The sequence below is a fragment of the Loxodonta africana genome, chromosome 2 (assembly GCF_030014295.1).
Source record: "Loxodonta africana isolate mLoxAfr1 chromosome 2, mLoxAfr1.hap2, whole genome shotgun sequence".
Lineage (NCBI taxonomy): Eukaryota > Metazoa > Chordata > Mammalia > Proboscidea > Elephantidae > Loxodonta > Loxodonta africana.
The window spans coordinates 227,892,731-227,910,744 of record NC_087343.1 but is presented as its reverse complement, the minus strand read 5'-3'; the positions used below and the strand labels follow the sequence as shown (position 1 = coordinate 227,910,744).

General features: G+C 42.1%; 1 protein-coding gene across 16 annotated transcripts in view; it reads right to left on the bottom strand.

Moving 5' to 3' along the window:
- Positions 1-18,014, bottom strand: part of PCBP3 (poly(rC) binding protein 3) — a 458,297-nt gene that overhangs the window by 329,857 nt on the left and 110,426 nt on the right. For 2 of the 16 annotated variants that reach the window (XM_064279577.1, XM_064279583.1), the window contains one exon: positions 16,928-17,892. The exons of 12 other annotated variants lie outside the window; for them this stretch is intronic. The gene's annotated coding sequence lies outside the window, so the exon portion shown is untranslated. The remainder of the gene's footprint in view (positions 1-16,927; positions 17,893-18,014) is intronic. 2 more of the 16 variants (XM_064279578.1, XM_064279581.1) reach the window with 2 other exon arrangements.

Below are 18,014 nucleotides of genomic sequence, written 5' to 3'. Positions count from 1 at the left end.
ACAGCCAGGGAGACAAAGCCCCGCTTTTCTCCTTGAACTGAGACGGAACTCTGCTTAGATTAGACATCTGAGGACAGAAGACCTGGTGTAAAACGATGATCTCAGACAGAAGCACATTCACTAGCTGGCTCTGGGGCAGGATGGAGAGCCTTTTCGAGTTTTGGGGTCATGAATTTAAAGGGAGGCCAGTCTGCAAGTGGGATGGTTCCCCAGCAACACTGTGCTGTTTTTGGACCAAATGGACCCTCAGGCAGACAGAGGAGAAGGTGAAGGGAGCCTGTTGGAAGGGGGCTACAGGCTGGACCGTGGACCGGGAGGCAGGTGAGGAGGGGGAAACGGGGTCACCTAGAAGGACATGGGTGGGGTCGGGGGCACTCAGAGGACCCTGCAGGGTCAGTGGACTGACGGAGTGGGCAGAGTGGTCCCTGAGCTCCTCTGCACAGTCATCCTGTCTGTATGAATTACAGGAGAATTTTCAAATTCTGTTTTATATTTTCTGAATTTTCTAAATCTACAGTGAAAGTTGTTATGTTAAGGTAATGTGAAAAAAAAAATTTAAGAAATCGACCAATTCGTCATTACAAAGAATAAAAGATCTCAAAGTAAACAAAAACATTCAATGAAGCTTTCCTTATTATTCTGTCTTAGTCTCCTCCTTATCTCAGTGAGCTGAGACCAGCACGAAGGTTCTGCCTCAGCCAACTGTGTGAGGTGCCAATCCTTATCTGCAGGATGCAGTAGGACACCAGGGTCCAGCCATCTCTGAGAGTACCCATTGTCTCCAAGGAACCAGAAGAGGCCTGTCTCAGCTCACTCTGGAAAATGGCAGCTCTTCTCACTCTAAGAAAGTGAGAAAAGTGCTAGGAGACATGGGAGTGGAACACCAAGTCCTCCAAAGCCCTGCTCCCCTGGGGAACATCACTGCAGATGAGTTTGTTCTGGCTCGTCACACCGCCCAGAACCCCACAGCAAGACGCTGCAGGACTCCAAGTCTGCCACTCAAAGCAAAGCCATTTCCATTTCCCCCAGCTCAGTGCTCTTAACAGCTTCCTCCCTGCAGCAGGAGAGGCCAGGGTACTTTATAAAAAGTTCCCTGTCTTTATTTAACAGCAGCCTTGCCTAGGGGAATTTCCAGAAGCTGCCTGCGGCAGCCCTCCAGAATTTCTCTGCAGTCTGGATGGCTCCCAGGCGGGTCTGGTTCCGCCTGTGGCCTGGCTGCTCTGGCATCTCCAGTTGGCACCTGCCTGCCTGTATACCCCAGGCAGGTAGGAGAACTTGGTCAGGGTTGCCTGGTTTGATTTCCAGAACTACAGGCCAGGTCCCAACTCAAGCTTCCCATCTGCCAAGAGGAAGAATTTGGACAATACCAAAGTCTAAGGGAAGAAAAGGGGTGGCACATGAAGGAGGGTATGTTTGTGTGCCTCAAGACTTCTGTAAGAATTAGACCCAGGTCTGCAGTTACACAGCTGGTCCCAAGCCAACAGGGATCTCGATGGCCTCCAGGAAGCAGGTATACAAGAGCTTCAGTTGGAAAAGACAAACACGGAGAGAAGACAAAGGGATTCCCCCATGCCCACACTCACCCCCATGGGCACCTCCCAAGCCACCAGAGCCCACTGGCCTCCCATTCACACAGAGAAGAGCCAGCCTTGCAGGATCCACTAGCCGCTGCAGTGTCCCCTGCTGTCCCTCTGGCCTCTCTCCTACCCCTCCCCTCTGCTTACTGCACTCCAGCTACACCGGCCTCCTTAATGCTCCGTGGCCACACCAGGCACGTCCACCCCAGAGCCTCTCTGCTCTGAGCAGCCATCCCCAGGCCTCGAACACTCTTCCCTCCAGCACCCACAGGGCATACTCCTGCGCTGCCTTCCAGGCCCAGCTCAGATGTCCGTTTTTAGGGAGGCCAACCCTGAGCACCCTCTTCAAAATGCACCCAGCATCCCAACCCGTGCCCTTCTTTACTTCAGACTTCTTTACTCCACAGCAAATACCATCATCTACATGCTATATGGTGTCTTTAATTATATGTATTTTTACATATAATTACATATAAACATCCCTTCCCCCCACGGAGCCCTGGTGGCACCGTGGTTAAGAGCTCGGCTGCTAACCAAAAGGCTAGCAGTTCAAATCCACCAGCCACTCCTAGGAAACCCTATGGGGACAGTTCTGCTCTGTCCTATAGGGTCGCTATGAGTTAGAACCAACTCAATGGCAACAGTTTTGATTTTACTGGTCTCCTCCCCACCACCTCACTGCCTCCACACACCCACACAAAGGCAGCTGCCAGAAAGCAGACTCATTATCTATCCGTTCCCTACTGTATCTGCAGTGCCTAGAAGGGTGCCTGGCTCTCCCAGGCACCCAGCAAGATGTGCAGAATGAATGAAACAGCAAACAAGGTCCTGGTTCAAGCAATCCATTAATAAGCATTCCCCTCTTCAAATGTTCTCAGGATTCAGGTTATCCACAGACCTAAGTGCCTGTGTGCTCCTGCTACCTGACTCCTCGCCCACCAACTCCCTAAGGATAGCGTGGATGGTCATTGCTACTAGGCCTGCAGCTCTCAAAACCCCACAGCTGCCATACAGGGGTGCCGCTGAGACCACCAGGAAAGCAAGACTCTGGGAGCTCTAGAATCCACTCCTCGCAAAGCAGGCAGCTCCTCTCTCCACCTATTAGCTATGAAGGTAGATATGGGGCTCATGAGGTCAGAAGGCCCGGGGCCAAATCCTGGTCTCTTCACTTACAGGCAGTGTGAATTCAGCTAGTCTCTCAGTGCCTGGGCTTCCTCATTTTAAAATGGGTAAACCAACAAGGTCTACCTTACAGGGGTGTTGTGAGGACGAGATGTGAGCTCACACGTTAAGTACTCAAATCAGAAAAGCTGGCACAAGTCAGGGGCTTCACAAACATGAGCTGCTATTGTGACTACATCAGCATTCCGTATGAGACTGTTTAATAATAAGTTGCCTGCTGAAAACTTCCTGAAAACAACATTCATAAGCCTTAAAAAAAGAAACACATCTCAAGGATAACTTTAAAAAGATCATGTCAAGATAGTTTTACGGACCCAGTTCCATGACCACAACAGTGCTTCAGACAGGTCTGGGCTGCCACCTGCCTGACTGTCCTTGTCCTTCCCACAGGCGGCCTCCCCCCACTGCAGCACCGAAGGCACAGGCCGTACCACATGGTTTGATGTCATGGCTGCAGAGCAAGCACAACGTGCCAGGCCACTGGGCACCGCTGGGCAGTGGTGCAAGGGCACATGTCTCTCAAAGCCCTGACTCTCGCTCACGTTGATTCCTGAGAAGGAAGGTTAACAAAAAAGGAGGAAACCTGCCACTTCGTAAGTCTTGGTTCTACAGAGGCCAGACTGGAAAACGTGCCCAACGTAACACCTTCGTTGCGTTCTGGCCAAGAGATCACTCAAAATGACGTAGAGCCAGGCCACATGGGACAGCAAGACACAGGGCAGTATATTCAACCAAAACGTTAAAACTCCAGTGATGTAAAAAGAACCATCCCTCAATTTAAAAATATAACTCAATAACAGGATGATAAGAAGCACTACTTACAGGGAACCACATGAAGATCTTCTCTGTCTACAGATGCTCCAGTAAACAGTTTTAAAAAAAAATAATCACAATTGGAAATCATAGGTAGGAAGAAACCAAAGAAAATCAGAAGCCATGGTCAGCAGTCACATTCGATATCAAATGTTATCAAATTCATTTATTAAAAGAATATACTCAAAAGTCAGTTATTTGAGATGGCAAAGGCAATTTCCCAGAGAAAAATTTTCATATAAAGTGGCTGGCTTTTAAATCCAATCCATAACTTACAAGATACTGATAAAAGCTTGGAGCTCAGCCCCTCTAAACCCTGACCCTAGTCCTAAACCTGATTGAAGTTTGGTGGCAGTGTTGATTCTTCAATCCCTTTGCATTTGTGGGGAGTGGTACGGAGAATATAGTGGTGAGATGGAGAAAGGACTTTCGCAAACCTCAGTGCCCCCACAGTCTCAGCTTTAAGTCTGAAGAACGCTAGACAATAGGACAAAGGAGTCCTACTCTGTATAAAGATTTAATGGAACAGTGAACAATACTGCCAGACACTCCGACAGGCAGCCAAAAGAACCTCTGTCCAGTGATGACAGAAGATTAAAGAGATATAAGAAGTCCCAGAGGATGTCTACTTCCAGCCATGACTGAGCAGAGGGACGGGATTGATTCTCTCCCCTTACACAAATAAAAATCAGACAAAAGATACGAAACGAGGGTTTCAGACATTGTACAGCAGGCAGCCCAGGACAGTGATTGCTGAGAGAAGGGAAACAGATGAGATGAGTCCTGTGATTCTCCAGCTTACAGTTTAGAGAGAGTTTCCAGGCCACAGCACAGGAAGGCAGAACTCAGGCAAAGTCAGAGAAGTCCTGAGTTCAGAAGACGAAGTTGAAAATCAAGGAGGCCAAGGTAGCTAGAATCAGCAGGGCAGAGTACCAGAGAGGAGAGAGCTGAACAGAGAAAATACTCCATCTATGGGCGATTCCCCTTGAGTCTTCACCTGAATGTGGGCAGCAGTACATGTGCGTGAGTGAAAAACCATCAGAAACAAGCAGGACAAACAAGAGTTGTAGCTGACACAGATCTGGGACCAGTTTATATTCCCAAAAACTGGACTACAGAAACCTTGAAATCTATGAGGCATCGGGTTGAGTACTCAGATGGGTACTGCCTCCGCAGTAGAGCCAAATTAGCAACAGACTAAAGATTGCTCTGACAGTCTCTAAGTTTAATGGCAAACCACAAAAGGATCTAAATTTTTTCAAGTAATTTAAATGTGTTCCACAACAAGTTTAAAATACTTAAAGGAATACAGAAGATTACAGAATCCAAAAACATAAAATTCACAATGTTTGTCATTCAACCAAAAATTACCAGGAATACAAGGAAGTACAAAAATATATTCTACAATGAGACTACCCCATTGCCCTCAAGTCAATCCCGACTCATAGTGACCCAAAAGACAGAGGAGAATTTCCCATAGGGTTTCTAAGGCTGTAATCTTTTCTTTGTTTTTTTTTTTCAACTGATGACTTGTATTATTCTTTTTTTTTTATTGTAATTTATATGAAGGTTTACAGAGCAAACTAGCTTCTCATTAAACAATTAATACACATATTATTTTGTGACATTGGTTGCCAATCCCACAACATGTCGACATTCTCCTCTTCTCGACCTTGGGTTCCCCATTACCAGCTTTCCTGTCCCCTCTTGCCTTCTAGTCCTTGCCCCTGGACTAGTGTGCCATTTTGTCTCATTTTGTTTTATGGGCCTGTCTAATCTTTGGCTGAAGGGTGAACCTAAGGAATGATTTCATTAGTGAGCTAAAAGGGTATCTGGGGGCCATACTCTCAGGGTTTCTCCAGTATCTATCAGATCAGCAAGTCTTGTCTTTTTTCGTGTGTGTGAGTTAGAATTTTGTTCTACATTTTTCTCCAGCTCTGTCAGAGTAGTTGGTGGTGGTAGCCAGGTACCATCCAGTGCTGGACTCAGTCTGGTGGAGACTGTGGTAGTTGTGGTCCATTAGTCTTTTGGACTAATATTTCCCTTGTGTCTTTGGTTTTCTTCATTCTCTCTTGCTCCAGACGGGGTAGGACTGGTGGAGTATTTTAGATGGCCACTAACAAGCTTTTAAGACCCCAGATGTTGCTCACCAAAGTAGAATGTTAAACATTCTCTTTATAAACTACATTATGCCAGCTGAGCCAGATGTTCACCGAGACCATGGGCTCCACAGTCCTCAGCCCAGTAATTCAGTCCCTCAGGGAGTTTGGATGCATCTATGGAGGTTCCACGACCTTGCCTTGGACAAGTTGTGTTGGCTTCCCTAGTATTGTTCTCTACTTAGTGTTTTTCCATCACATTCTCTATTTAGTGTTTTTCCATCCCTATTCCTCCCCTCCCTCATAACCATTCAAGGCTATAATCTTAATGGAAGCAGACTGCCAAATCTTTCTCCCACAAAGCTGCAGGTGGGTTCAAACCACTGACCTTTCAGTTAGCAGCCAAGCATTTAACCACTGTGCCACTAGGGCTCCTTATAATGAAAATAGTTGATCAGTAAGAAACAGACCCCAAAATTACTGATAATTAGCAAACAGGACATTAAAATAGTTATTATAAATACTTTGCATATGTTCAAGAAGATGGAGGAAAGCATGAAATACTAAGGAGAGACATGAAAAGCAAAACAAAGACCCAAACCAAGCATCTAAAAAAAAAAATGCAACTGAGATGAAAAATACACTGGGTGGAATTAACATCACATTAGACATTACAAAAGAAAAGAGCCCACTTAAAAAAGAAGGAAAGAAACATTAGTTAGCTGTGGGATCAATATACGTAAAATTGAAACTCAGAAGGGGGAAACAAACAGAACAAAAACATATTTAAAAAAAATTTTCTTTAATTTCGATGAAAACTATGAACCCACAGATTCAAGAAGGCCAACAATACCCAGGCAGAAAAAAATGAAGGAAATGAAACCAAGGCACATCATAATCAAATTACCTAAAATCATTGATAAAGAGTAAATCTTATATGCAGCCAGAAAAGAAAGAAAGAAACATTGTGTACACAGGGACAAACACAGATATGATGGACAGAGGACTTCTCAAAAACAATGCAATCCAGAAGCCAACAGAATGATACCTTTAAAATAATGGAAGAAAAAATATGTCAACCAAGAATAGTATACATACTGAAAATAGTTTTCAAATACAAAAGCAAAATGAAGACTTTTTCAAACAAACAAAAGCTAAAATAATTTATCACCATTACACCTGTACTACAAATAATATTAAAGGAAGCCCATCATTGAAAAAGAAAATTGTATCAGAAGAAAATCTGGTTCTACAACAACAACAAAAAAAAAGGACCAGAAACAAAAAATAGATGGATAAGTATTATATTATTTTTTATTTTTAATAAGTGTTTTAATAGATCATAGATTATTTCAAGCAAAAATAATAGCAATGTACTATAAATTTTATAACAATTGGAAGTAAAATAGCATGACAACAATAACATAAAAGCCAGGAGAGATAAAATGGAAGTTTATTTTTGTAAGATTCTTAATCCTACATGTGACCTAGTATATCATTACTGGAAGATACACTGTGATAAGTTAAAGGTGTATAAAATGAACCCCAAATCAATCCCTAAAATCAGACTAAGGAAGTATAGCTAATAAGCTAATAAAAGTGATAAACTGGATCATAAAAAATACTCAACCCAAAACATGGTGGGAACAATAGCAAAAAAATGGAAACAACCTAAGTGCCCATTCACAGATAAAAGGAAAAGCAAAACATGGTACATACATTGGAATACTATACAACCATAAAGAACAATGATCAGTCCGTAAAACATATTACAATATGGATGGAACTGGAGGACATAACACTAAGTGTAATAAATCAATCACAGAAGGATAAACATTGTAAGATCCCACTTGTATAAAAAAAAATATGCATAAAGAGACTAACGTTCATTGGTTGTTACCAAGAATGAGAGAGGGAGAGATGGAATCATGCTCTAGATCATTAAAAAGAAAAAAAAAAACCCATTGCTGTCAAGTCAATTCCAATTCATAGATACTTGTTATTTTTGGTGGTAGGAAAAGTAGCACTGAATGTGGGTGTAGTGAGCACAGCTTGATCAAAGTAAATGATGTCACTAAGAAGCACTCAAGAGGAAAGGATGAAGGATGTACTAAGGAATTTGACATACATAATTTGACAACAACAGCAACAATGACCAAAAATGAATCTATGGTTAACATATGTATGTATACAGGCCTATAGGTATAAGGTATGTACGTTCATGTGAACAGGCAGAAGTATCTATACATACATGTAAGTAAAGGTATGTGTGTCCAGCCACATACAAGACATAATTACAGATATTTCTCAGACATAAACACCCTGAGAGATTGGTTTTCTAGGTTTAAATGCTCAGGACCTTATTCTCATGGGACAACTCAACTGAAATAATATAGCTCACAAAGTTCATGTTCTGCATCCTAGTGAAGTGAGTACTGTCTGGGGTTTTAAAAGCTTGTGAGTAGTCATCTAAGATAAAACATTTGGTCTCTACTCATTAGACCAAAAGAGTAAGTAAGAAACCAAAGGTTCAGAGAAGAAACACATCTACAAGGCTAAGAGGCTACACGAGTCATGGCCTCATCTACCCTGAGACCAGAAGAACTAGATGTGCCTGGCTACCACTACCAACAGTTCTGAACAGGGTCACAATAAGCGGTTCCAGATATAATGGGAGAAAAATGTAGAACAAAAGCTCAAATCCTTAAAAAAGGTCAGAGTTACTGGACCAGTTGAGACCAGAGGACTCCCTGAGACTACTGTCCTGAGACACTCTTTAAACTGTGAACCAAAACTATCCCCTGAGATCACGTTTTAGTGAAATAACAGAGTGGCACACAAAATAAAGGCCATTACCCGTAAGGATGGTGGTCCACTAAAAAAACAATCTATATAAGACCAAAACATCGATATTTACCCTAAAGCAAAGATGAGAAGGGGGCAGGAAAACTAGAGTACTGGAAATGGACCAACCAGAACACAATTAAGGAAATAACACATCGTGAAAAATGTAACTAATGTCACTGCACAATTTGTAAAGAAATTGTCAAATGGAAACCTAATTTCTGAGTAAACGTTCACTAAAAACACACACAAAAAATAGAAAAAACAAAAAAAGTAAGGTGGAAAAGAGGCAAAAGTGATCTAATTTAAAAAAGGGACAAATAGAAAACCATTAATAAGATGAAAATTTAACCTAACCAAATCAATAATCACATTAAATATAAATGGTGTAAATATCCCAATTGAAAAGCAAAGATTTTAAGACTGGATTAAGAAAAAAAAACTCGACCAAACTATATGTTACTTATAAGATGGGCACTTTAAATATAAACATACAAATAGTTTCAAAGAACAAAGATGTAGCATGCCGTCTCAGGCTGGATTCTCCAGAGGCGCAAAACCAGCGCGAAGTTTATAAGCACATACAGAAACAGATTTATTTCAAGAGATAACTGACGAGGTTGTGGAGGCTGGCAAGTCTCAAATCCACTGGTCAGGTGTCAGGCTGCAGACTTCTCCTGACTCCTGTGGCTGCAGGGGCTGATGAACCCAAAATCGGTAGGTCAAACAGCAGGCTGCTGGCTCACATCCCAAGAACCGGAGGTCAGAGGATGATGAGTCAAATGCAGGATCAAGGGAGTGTGAACTTTGCCAGAACATCTATATATATTGGATGCAAGCTACATCCCCCAAGGAAATTCTCCTTTCAATTGACTGCCTGCTCACATCGGATCACAAAACAGAGGATAACTACATATCTGCCAAACCACTCAGAATCATGGCCTAGGCACATTGACACATAACCATCACAGTACAACCACTGTCAACTTGGCACCTGTACACATCTCCTTAAACCATGCATAATCTCTAAATAAAGACAATAATAAAGTCATACATGCACCTAACATGATACAACCAACATGGGTACAACCAAAAACACAACTAGCCCCATTTGCATCGAATCTTTTATGATAAGTAATAGAATAGGCAGGGAAGAAACAAAGATATTTGCCACATACATGGCAAAATCTTTGTTTTCTTATATATAATACACACACACACACAAATATACACATACAACCAAACAAGAGAAATATCAAAAACAATTACAGCATTCATTTTGCAACTGGTCACGTGGTTGTTGCTGGTATTTAGAACTACCATCTTCCACCACTCATTCTGTATTCTGTTTACCCTCAGCAAGCACCTCAACTGGTCATGGTTCTTTGCCTGGTGGGGTGATCCAAACCTTCATTCCTAAAGGGTCTGGACCATTAGTAGTCATGTTGGAATTGGGTTGCTGTAGTTTTCCACTGACTTTAATCACAGGACATAGTAGTACTAAGAGACGTCCTAAGGTATCTCCTGCATTTCAAACATACTCTTCTTTACTCCTATTACGTAATATCAATACAATTTCTCCTTAGTAATCAGGATCAATCACAAGAACCAGCATGGTAACTCCCTTCTTTGCCTGCTGATTCAGAGGCACAAGAAGCCCTAAGTGGCCAGGTGACATTCTTAACTTCAAGTTCAATGGAATCAGTGTTATGTCTCCTGGTGGGAGCATTCCTCCCTTTGGAACTAAGAACTCTAGACCCACACAGCATAGGGTCGTGACGACTGGAGGCAAAAATTTTGTGAGTGGGTCACTAGGGGCAACAGTGAGCAGTGCCGCTCCCATTTCCACCCCTTGATTCCTGGATATGGGAGAAACAGCATCATATGTTGGACACTGGTTTAGAGCACATACAGCCTCCTGGAGAACACTGTCTCAAACCTGCAAGGTATTGCCACCTAGCTGGCATCATAATTGTGTTTTTAGAAGGCCATTCCATCATTCCATGAAGCCGGCTGCTTCAGGATAATGGGGAACATGGTAAGATCAGTGAATTCCATGAGCATGGGCCCACTGCCACACTTCCTTTGTTGTGAAGGGAGTTCCTTGATGAGAGGCAATGCTGACAGAGATAGCGTGATGGTGGATGAGGCATAATATGAGTCTGTGGATGGCAGTTTTGGCAGAAGCACCGCATGCAGGGAAGGCAAATATGAATCCAGAGTAAGTGTCTATCCCAGGAAGAACAAAATGCTGCCCCCTTTCCATCAAGTGAGTGGTCCAAGGTAATCAACCTGACACCAGGTTGCTGGCTGATCAACTCTAGGAATGGTCCCATATCGCGGACTGAGTGTTGGTCTCCGCTGTCGGCAGACTGGGCACTCAGAAGTGGCTGTAGCGAAGTCGGCCTTGGTGAGTGGAAGTACAAGTTTCTGAGCCCAAATATAACCTCCATCCCTGCCTCCATGACCACTTGTTTATGAGTCCATTGGGTAATGACAGCAGTAGCAGGGGAAAGAAAATGACTGCTATCCACAGAACATGTTCACTTGATTGTTAAAATCCTGCAGAGGTCACCCTTTGGTGAGCAGTCACATGAGATACAATTATCTTCACTTCTTTGGCCCATTCAGAGAGGTCTATCCACATACCTCTTCCCCACACCCCTTTGTCATCAAATTTCCAACCATATTCCTTCCAAATTCGTGACCACCCAGCCAAACCATTGGTCACAGCTCATGAATCAGCATACAATCAAAAACTGGGCATCTCTACGTCCAAGCAAAATGAACAACCAGGTGCACTGCTCTAAGTTCGGCACACTGGGAGAATTTCCTTGACCACTGTCCTTTGGATAAGTCTCAGAAAGGGACTGCAGTGCTCCCGCTGTCCACTTTCAAGAGGTGCCTGCATAGCATGAAGAACCATCTGTAAACCTGGCATGAGTTTTCGTTTCCTCAGTAAAGTGAACATAAGGAACTCCCCATGAGGCCATAGGTGCAGACTGAGAGAAGGAAGGTTATGTGACAGGAGTGGGGACCATGGGCATATGGGCTACTTCCTCATGTAACTTACCTGTGCCTTCAGGTCTTGCTTGAACTTGATCTCATATATACTACTTCCATTTAATGATGAAGTGCTGCTGCTATACACCTAAGACTTTACGACTCTGTGGGTCAGACAACACCAGTTCATGATGGGCAGCTCAGGCCACATAGTGATTTCGTGGCCCATTGTTAATCATTCACTCTCTATTAAGGCCCAGTAACAACCTAAAAGCTGTTTCTCAAAAGGAGAGTTGTTATCTGCAGAGGATGGCAGAGCTTTGCTCCAAAATTCTGAGAGTCTACACTGTGATTCACCAATAAGGGCCTGCCAAAGACTCCAAACAGCATCTCTATCTGCCACTGATGCTTCAAGTACCATTGGATGAGCTAGATCATGTGGCCAAAGTGGTAGTACAGTTTGCAGAGCAGCCTGAACCTGCTGAAGAGCCTTCTCTTGTTCTGGGCCCTACTCAAAATTCTAGCAGTTTTTCAAGTCACTTGATAAATAAGCCAGAGTAGCACACTCAGTGGAGGTGTATGTTGCTGCCAAAATTCAAAAAGGCCAATCAGTCCTTGTGCCTCCTTTTTAGTTGTGGGAAAGGCCAAATGTAATAACTTATCCTTCACTTTAGAAAGCGTATCTTGAGATACCCCACTCCACTAGACCCCTAGAAATTTCACTGAGGTATAAGGTGCCTGAGAGTTTGTTGGATTAATTTCCCTACCCCACAGCATGCAAATGTCTTACCAGTAAGTCTAGAGTCATTGATATTTCCTCCTTACTAGGTCCAATCATAGACCAGTGTGAAATTCTTATGAAATTGAAAGGCAATCAAAGACCCTGTGGAATACATTATGACATATGGCTGGAGAGCTGATATACCACTGAGGTAAGACAATGGAGGTGTATTGCTGGCTATGCCAGCTGAAGGCAAACTGCTTCTGATTTTCTATCTAAACCAGAATTGAGAAAAAGGCATTGGCCAGATTCATGGCTGTGTATCAAGTACCAGGAGATATATTAATTTGCTCAATCAACGAAACCACATCTGGAAAAGCAGCTGCAATTCAAGTCACCACCAGGTTAAGTTTATGATAATCCACTGTCATTCTCCAAGATCCATCTGTTTTTTGCACAGGCCAAATAGGCAAGCTGAATGGCGATGCGCTGGGAATCACCAACCCTGCATCCTTCAAGTCCTAATCTCTGCAATTCCTCCAGGTATTGCTTTTGTCTTCCTATTTCCCTAGGTAGGGGCAGCTCTAGTGGCTTCCACTTGGCTTTTCCTACCACAATATCCCTTACTCCACATGTCAGAGATCCTATATGGGGGTTCTGCCAGTTGCTAAGTATGTCTATTCCAATTATGCATTCTGGAACTAGGGAAATCACTACAGGATGGGTTCAGGGGCCACTGGAACCACTGTGAAATGAACTTAAAACCCCATTAATAACCTGAACTCTACGTGCCACCACTCTGATTTGTGGGCCACAGTGATGATTTGGGTCTCCAGGAATTAGTCTCAGTTCAGAGCCAGTATCCAGTAATCCCTGAACAGTCTGATTGTTTCCTTTTCCCCAATGAACAGTCACTTTCGTAAAAGGATGTAAATCCCTTTGGGGAAAGTTGGGAGAAAGATTAATAGTATACACTTTTGGAAGTGCAGTGGGGTCCTTCCTCAAGGGAACTCAGCCTCCTCTTCATTCAAGGGGTTGTGGGTCTAAAAACTGGCTCATGTCTGAGAATTGACTGAAGGGCAATGACTCTCTAATCTGGCAATTCAGGTTACACTGACATTCACCTGACTTAGAATTCTTCCCCTTATGCAGATCAAGTAAATATTTACTAGATTTCCCAACTATTTCACTCCTAGGAACTCCATGATTAAGTAGGCAACACCATAAGTTCACAGGAGTCGAACTATTCTCATTACAGCTTTGATGGTACAGGCCATTATGGTAACCACACCTACCTTGTCTTTGTCGATTAAGTGCCACCACTTGGGCCCTAACTCCGTGGGGTCCAATCAGCCCCACTGTAGTCAAGTGTCTTAATTTAGTTAGGGTCGTTCCTACTGCCAACTCTGACTTACATAAAATAGCAATCACGGCAGTCTTCAAGGATGCTGCAGCTCACTTAACAATGTGTTCCTCTCCGTTGTGGTAAAAGGTGTGTCCTCTGGATAGTCCAGGGGTGAATCTGTGGTTCTAACCTGATAAATCCACCCTAATATGCAAATTTCCCTAAGCCTTTGGATACTTTCTTCTACAGTATACCAAGGCAAGTCTAGTACTTCAACTTGATTTAGTGTAGGCCACCACTTAGTCCATGCTTCAGTGAACCAACCAAATAAACTATTAGTTGCTTTCTAATCTCTCAAGCTGAAACACTGAATGAAGAATCTGTGCTTGTGGGCTCGTGTCAAAAAACTCAAGACTGATCAAACTTTGTTTCTTGCACCATCATCCTACACCTTTAATAGCCATCCCCACACATATTCCCCAGGTTTCTTCTGTAAATATTAGAAAAATCAAGCCGTGCTTTCAGAGTGTAGTGTACCTTCTCCTGGTCACACCTTGTGCTTCACCTTTTGGGGTTCATTGGGACTTAATTCTAGTTATAGGTTGAGAAGCAAAAATTGGTGGTAGGGGTGGTTCCTGGAAACGTTAAGAAATGTCTTATAAGGCATTTTCCTCAGGCGATGCCCCAGGCAACACTCCAGTTGCCAAAGAAGGTGATATCTCAGACTAAGGCACCGCTGGATTAATCTCATCATATGGTGGTGGAAGAAATAATGGTTTTACTGGGGAGGGTGGCTTAACAGACAAAGATGGAGTGATTTCTTCAAGTGTGAGTAAGAGGGCTGGTTCTGCTGGCAGGAGTGATGTAACAGAATTTAGAGGCTCAGTGTCCCCAGCTTCCTGATTATCTGCCCATATGGCCCCATTCCAGGTTTCAGGATCCCATTTCTTCCCAATTAATGCCCTCACTTTAACTTTAGACACCACTTAAGGTTGGGAATTCAATTGGCTTTGTAATTCAGCCACTCTAACGATAACACTCTGGGTGTGGTTTTTGGCAATATCAGCTCTGTTGCTACAAAAAATAAGGCTTTCTTTCAGGTCTTTTATGCAGTGCCTGAGCTGTGACTCTGAAGCTCTGAGCTCATCCCTTTCTTCACCACTTTGTCTAGTTAAAGTAGGACCAAGCAGCCAGCTTCTTTATACTTCTCATTTTCTACACAAAACTGTAGAAAAGCATCAAACATGAAATCACTCAGAGCCTTGTCTCACAAATATTTGATCCATAGATAGTGATATTTTTCGTATTTCTACTGCCACCTCACATCATGGATTAGCAGTGCCCCCTTCACTACTGGAGGCAAAGGCATGAAGGCCTTTTAGACTAGCCAGACATGAGAATCACCCTTACCATTTTGTTCCTCTATAACCATTCTCTGTACCAAATGTCTTAGGCTGGGTTCTCTAGAAGAGTAAAACCAGTGAAGCATATATATATAAATATGTATATACCAAAACTCATTGATGTCAAGTCAATTCCAACTCATAGTGACTGTTATGGATTGAATTCTGTGCCCCAAAAATGTGTATCAACTTGGTTAGGCCATGATTCCCAGTATTGTGTGGTTGTCTACCATTTTTGTAATCTGATGTTATTTTCCTATGTGTTATAAATCCTACCTCTATGATGTTAATAAGGCAGAATTAGAAGCAGTTATTTTTTTTTTTATGTTAATGAGGCAGGACTCAATCTACAGGATCAGGTTGTATTCTGAGTCACTCTTCTGAGATATAAAAGAGAGAATCAAGCAAGGGACTTCCCACCAACAAGAAAGCAGAGCAGGAAGCAGAGCACAAACTGAGAAGCTGCAAGACCAGGGGAAGACTGACAACAAGGACCTTCCCCCAGAGCTGACAGAGAGCCTTCCCCTGGAGCTGGTGTCCTGAATTTGTACTTCTAGCCTCCTAGGCTGTGAAAGAACAAATTCCTCTTTGTTAAAACCATCCACTTGTGATACTTCTATTATAGCAGCACTAGATAACTAAGATAGCAACCCTATAGGACAAGGTAGACCTGCCCCATAGGGTTTCCAAGGAGCAGGTGGTGGATTCAAACTGCTGACCTTTTGGTTAGCAGTTGAGCTCTTAACCACAGTGTCACCAGGGCTGCAAATATATATACAGAGAGAGATTTATTTCAGGAAAATGGCTCACACAGTTGTGGAGGCTGGCAAGTGCCAATTCTGTGGGTCAGGCATCAGGCCGGAGGCTTCTCCTAACTTATGTGATTACAGGGGCTGGCGATCCCAAAATTGGCAGGTCAAATGGCAAGCTGCTGGCTTATGGGTCTTCAGGAGCTGGTGAATCCCAAAATCTGCAGGTCAGACAGCAGCCTACTGGCTCACATCCCAAGAACTAGAGGTCAGAGGATGATGAGTGAGATGCAGGATCAAGAGATCATGAGCTTTGCCAGAATATCCATATATACTGGATGCAGCCACACCTCTAAGGAAATTCCCCTTTGAATGATTAGCTGCTCACATAAGATAAAATGGAGGATGATTACACAATAACTGCCAAGCCACTGAGAATCATGCCCTAGCCAAGTTGACACATAACCTTAACCATCACACATGCCAACCCCAACCAAAATGAAGCTGGAGTGGCCATATTAACATCATAAAAAGTACATTTCAGAGCAAAGAATATTACCAGAAGCAAATCAGGGTGTTACTTTTAATAATAAAAGAGTCAATTCAAGAGAGGGTAACAGTCCTAAATGTTTGTGTACCTTATAAAAAACTTCGAAATACATAAAGCAAAACTAAATGAACTGAAATAAATAGACAAATGCACAATTACAGAAGGAGATTTCAGCACTGCTCTTACAATAACTGACCAAACAACTACACAAAGATCGGTAAAGGATATAGGAGACTAAAAGAATTCACACAACAGCAACAAAATACACATTCTTTTTAAGTGATAATGAAACACATTCTAAGATAGACCATATCCTGGGTAATAAAACAAATTTCAATAAACTTAAAGGAAATCAGAAAAAGTATGTTCCCTAAACACTATCAAATCAAATGAGAAATCAATAACAGAGAAGTGTCTGGAAAATCCCACAAATACTTGAAAAATAGCACAATTCTAAATAACATTCAGGTAAAAAAAAAATTATAATGGAAATTATAAAGTATTATGACCTGAGTAAAATAAAAAATATGATATATCAAAATGTGTGGAATGCAGCAAAAATAGTACCAAGAGGATAAGTATAAAAAAAGTAAAAAATTAAAAAAACCAAACCCATCACCCTCAAGTTGATTCTGACTCACAGCGACCTACAGGACAGAGTAGGACTGCCCCACAGAGTTTCCAAGGAACGGCTGGTGGATTCGTACTGCCAACCTTTTGGTTAGCAGCTCAGCTCTTAACCACTGCATCACCAGGGCTTCAGAGGGTAAGTAGAGCCTATATCAAAGAAAGAATAAGCTTGTTAAGAAAAACAATGTCTCAAATCAGTTGCTTAACCGTTGTGCCACCACGGTTCTTTACACCACAGTCATAACTAGCAAGGAGCAATCAGAAATTGAAAATAAAATGTAATGTCATTTAATTACAATAGCATAAGAATATAAAATATTTAGGGATAAATCTAGCAAAACATGTGCAAGACCTATATACTGAAAATTACAAAATGCTGTTTTGAGAAATTTAAAAAATACCTAAAACAATGAGGACGTGTATTGCTCATGAACCAGAAGACTCAGTGTTGGTGAGATGTCAATTCTCCCCAAGTTGACCTATCAGTCCAATGGACTCCCAATCAAAATCAGAGCAGGCCAAGCTGATTTTTAAGTTAAAAGGAAATGCAAAGGACATAAAATAGCCAAAACAACTTTGAGGGAAAAAAAGGCAACAAAGAGGAAAGGTTACATTGCCTGATTTCAAGACTTATTATAAAGCTACAGTCATAAAAAAAGACAAATTGGTCAATAGACAGAGTCCAGAAATAGTTCACACATATATGGTCAATTGATTTTTGACAAAGATTCCAAGGCAATTGAATGGGGAAAGGATAATCATTTCAACAAATGGTACTAGCACAACTGGATAGCCGTAAAAAAGAAAATAACCTTGACATTTCCCTCACAGTCCTATACAAAAATTAATTCAAATTAGACCATAGGCTTAGATATAACAGACAAAACTATAAAACTTCTAAAAGAAAGGATAGGATAAAATCTTACTGACCTTCACTTTCACGAAGAATTCTTAAGCATGACACAAAAGACATGGACTATAAAAGAAAAAATTGGTATTTTGTACTTAACAAAATTTTTTAACTTCTGATCTTCAAAAGATACTGCTTTGAAAATGAAAGTCAGGCAACAGGCTGGGAAAAATAATTACAAAATATGT